Consider the following 4544-nt stretch of genomic DNA (forward strand, 5'->3'; position numbering starts at 1 on the left):
TATCACCTGAACTGTCTATTGCATATAAATTTAGAAACTGAAATATATATATATATATATATATATATATATATATATATATATAAAACCTCACAGCCTAATGCATAGGTTAGGAGCCTAAGGCAACTGAAATATTGCATTAGGGAAAATCAACTTTTGCATGTGGCCTTCCAAGACTCTGTGGTCTAAGATTTGAATCATCTCTGATTAAAGAGCCCCTACAAACTGTTTAGTGTGATGGTTCTTACTGCCTGTAATTGTTTCTTCTGGGTAGATCTTAGAATGACTGAGAATCATAACACCTGACGTCTGAATATTTGGGATTCTTTTTCAAAGCACATGTGGGAAGCAGAGTCTCATTTGGGGAAGGCCTATCTACGCCAGGTCAGACCTTACTCATTGGCTGAGATTGTACTCAAGACACATACTGGAAAGCCCCATGGATATGGCGGGGCACCTTTCCAGAAGCCTTTCAGGAGGGGTGAGTACCAAAGGAAAAATAATACTGACTCATGAGACTGCTGTGAGGATTAAAGGAGCTGATTTAGTTTAAAAAATATGTAGTTCATGACATAAGATAAGTGTCAATAAATATTGGTTAGGTGAAGGAGGAGAAGGAGAAGACAGTAGAAGAGGAGAAGGAGGAGAAGAAGGAGGAGGAGGAAGAGGAGAAGAAAACGAGAAATAAGGAGGAGGAGAAGTAGAAGGAGGAAAGGTGGGGAGGAGAAGGAGGAGGAGGAGGAGGAGGACAAGAAGGAGGAAGGGCAATAAGAGGAGGCAATGGAAGAGGAAAAGGAAAAAAGTGATTATTCTTGGTAGCACTGATAATAGTCAACTCGTTCTCTAGGTTACATCAGAACCCCAGGGAGACAGGGATAGTAAATACAGTAAGGGTAACAAATTGAACTTTTGTAGAATTGCAAAGTTTTCATAAAGAATTTCCCAAGCACAATGTGAATCAACTGGTCAACAAGCCAGCCAATCACTCTTCAAAGGGTGCCGGTTCACCAGGGAGAAGATTGAAGGGTTCCAGGCTGCTGGGGTCAGAAGTCACACTGTATCTACTGTGGTAGTTAAAATGTGGACTTTCCAAAGAGAGCCACATCCAAATTTCTAGCACCTGTAAATATGGTCTGTTGTACAAGATAATGAAAGTAGCAGATGAAATTAAGGTGCTAATCATTGGACTTAAAGATAGGTAAATCACCCTGGATTACCTGGGTGGGCCCAATGTAATCACGAAGATGCTTAGATGTGGAAGAGGCAGTGGAGTCTGTGCAACGTGATGAAGGCTTGGGTAGCCATTGGTTGACCTGGAATAAGGAAGGGAGCCAGGAGACAAGGCATGTGAGCAGCCTCTAGAACCTGGAAAAGGCAAGAAAGTGGATTTTCCCTAGAGCCTTCAGAAAGGTACTCAACCCTTTCAATACCTTGGTTACAGCCCAGTGAGAGTCATGTTGGACTTCTGCCCTCCGGAATTGTAAGATAAGACATTGTTATTGTTTTAAAGCCATAAGTTTGTGACAACTTTTCACAGCAGCTATGGGAACATCGATAATCAGACTGAACCCACATCCCAGCCAACCCCAGAATTAAGGCTGTGTTCCTCGGTGAGCCCAAGAGCAGTTCATCAGAGAAATATCCTCTCAAATATGGAAATAGTCTTCTAAGAGGAACAAAGTTCTTGACAGGGTGGACCCACTGGGGGCAAAGGCTTAAAGACATGAGAATGAACCCTCCACTTGTATCACTGTTGTCTCTGCTGACTTCCCAAGGCTCCTCTGTGCCCCTCCTTTGAAAGCTTTTCAAAAGAGTTTGAGTAATTTCCTCAAAAAAGAGGCCAAAAAGTTCTGGGGACAAGTTAGGGCTCTGCATTTGGGTGACTCTCATTTCATGGAAAAGCTCTTGGAAAGTCTCACCTCGCTGACAATTTTAAGGAACATTTGAGGATACCCAACTAATGCCAAAACCTCATCTCAGATATTAGATAGGAGAATATTATAAAAATCACCATGCGATTGTTTAAGACGTTGATGGTATTGTTGAAAGGCTTAAGGACTATTAAGTGATAATATTGTAATTGTAGCATAGCCATGGGGGAATTAGTGGAATTAAGTATTATATTAATTAGAAACAGTGTATGGCTTTAATAATACCCTTCATTATTAAAATCTCTGTCTCGGGAGGAAGCAGCTACCACCAGGTTATAAAATAACTGCACGATATGACCCTTTCTCTGTGTGCAGTAGTCTATACTGGGAGTAAGTCTGTCTCATTCTGAACTGGGATCCTGTATAATTAACTGTGACTTTCATTTCAAGGGAACATTGTTTTAACAGAGTAAGTAAAGATAAGGTTAGTCTTATAAGAAATTCAGCAAAAGGTATTCATATTCTTTCAGAGGCTGTTTTATATATGTATAGCCTCGTATTTAGAGGTGGGAGCAGGGCTGATCATGTCAGGACTGGGGTGGTTCAGAATGCAGGGGTAGGGAAAACATCGCCTGTATTTTAGAACTTCACCTGCTCTTTAGGACCAAGGGAAGAAGAGTTTATTTTTCCTGGAGCCTAAATTTTCTGTAGTACATAGTATAACTCATCCTGTCTGGATGATCATTTGAATGATACAAACACGGGGAGCCCAGAATAAGAGTGAGGGCCTTTAATCCTGTATGGCATGGTGTAACACCTGGATGGATCCCAGAATATATTACGCAGACAATCACAATGTATTGGCAAAGTCCCTGGAAGGACGGGAGGGAAAATATGGAGCTATTGGACTTTCTCACTGGGGAAACCCTGGATGCTGTGTTGAACACTGGGGGCACCAAGTCAGTGGGCCGGGACCTTGACCTTGAGCTGCCCTTGTAAGGCGTGTGTGTGGGGCGGGGAAGCCTGGCCTACCTATTGCACCCAGAGGACCTCTTTTGTTGCTCAGGGGTGGCATCTCTCTCTCTAAGCCCAACTCTGCGGTAGAGTTGCTGCCCTGCCTGCCCCCAGCATGGGATGTGACAACCAGGGGAGGGGATCTCCCTGGCAGCCTGGGGAATGGTTCACTGGGGTGGGGCTGGCCCTGGTACTGTGGGATTGGCACTGCCATCCTGACCAGGGGCAGGAGGAGAAGTGTAGTGGATAGTCAGTGGCTAGGATAGGTTAAGTGGATTTGGGGGGCTACTATGGGGTTCATTTTGCATGAGCTTCATTTGTACATTGCTGTCTGTCATAACTTGTTACCTCCATCCAGGGCTATTCCTGCTGATCCTAAAGAATACCTAGGGCATTCCATAAGATTCTATGGGGGTTCCATGTACTGGGGTGGCTTTCCAGAGGCCTCTGGCTTCCAGATGGGTCTCTCGACCTGATGGGTCCTGAAAGGCAGAGGGTCCAGCCTCTCCAGAGCATCATCGGCTTCCATCCCCCTATCCCATATCATCAACAGCCCCTTCCTAAGTGGAGAGGTTGGAATGGGCATGGCCCAGGTGTCCAAGAGAGTGGGAGAGGGATCGGGGCGACAGTGGAGTTGTGCAGAGAGGGTGGGCTTTGGCAAATGAGTATGATTGCTGAATCATTATCCCGACATTTCCTTTGGTCTCCGGTGCCTTGCAGCAGCTGGGGGTGAAGGCCTGGAGTTGTGGAACTGTGCCTCATGCCAGACTCTGGGGACTGTTGTGCAGCTGGTTGTTGCGAAGTACTTTGAAATTTATTGCTTTTTCGTATATATGTTACCCCTCCAAAACAGAAAAAAAAAAAAAGAAAAGGAGGAGCATAACAAAGAAGATAGGATTTGACAAATGAGTATGACTGCTGAATCATTATATTGATATTTTTCTTGGTCTCCAGTGTCTTGGAGAAGCTAGAAAAAAAATGAATAGTTGTGGAACTGTAGCCCATATCAAACTTGGGAATCTGTCCTATAGCTGCTTGTTAAAATGTACTTGGAAATTTATTGCTTTTTTGTATATATGTTGTTTCACAATAAAAAATGTTTGAAAAAAGAAGCTATTCATACTCTTTCAGAACCTCCCCTTTCTCTGGTATTCCTTAGGCCTTACCCCTACTCTCACCCCATCCTAATGCCAATGAAAACTGTATTGTGATCATTGTATTAAAAGATTTTTGAGAGGTTCATATATAGCACCCTAAAAGCATGCTGTTGGAATAAATCAAATATATGCAGAGTACTTGTCTTAATATTGCCATTACACGGAAAGTGCTTCCCAAGCTATGCCATAATGAACAGGACAAGTGACAGGCTGTGGTCACACTGGAGGGAAGGGTCAAGGTTGGTCCCAGCAGAAACCACGGCTGCTGCAGGCCCTGTCCATCTCTCCCTCTTGTGTAGACTAATGTCTTGGGTCGCTTCTAACCCAAGAACTCCTGGAGCATGTCACCCACTGTGGTTGGGAAGGTCCTGTATAAATAGGTTAGGAAATGGGAAAGGAGCAGAGCATAGCAGTTAAGTGGTAGATTCCAGAGTCAGATACTCTGGATTCAAGTCCAGTCTCTACCATCTGAAGCTGTGTGGTCTCAGGCCAGTTGCTTAGG

Source organism: Tamandua tetradactyla, chromosome 3, assembly GCF_023851605.1.
Source record: "Tamandua tetradactyla isolate mTamTet1 chromosome 3, mTamTet1.pri, whole genome shotgun sequence".
NCBI classification, from domain to species: Eukaryota; Metazoa; Chordata; class Mammalia; order Pilosa; family Myrmecophagidae; genus Tamandua; species Tamandua tetradactyla.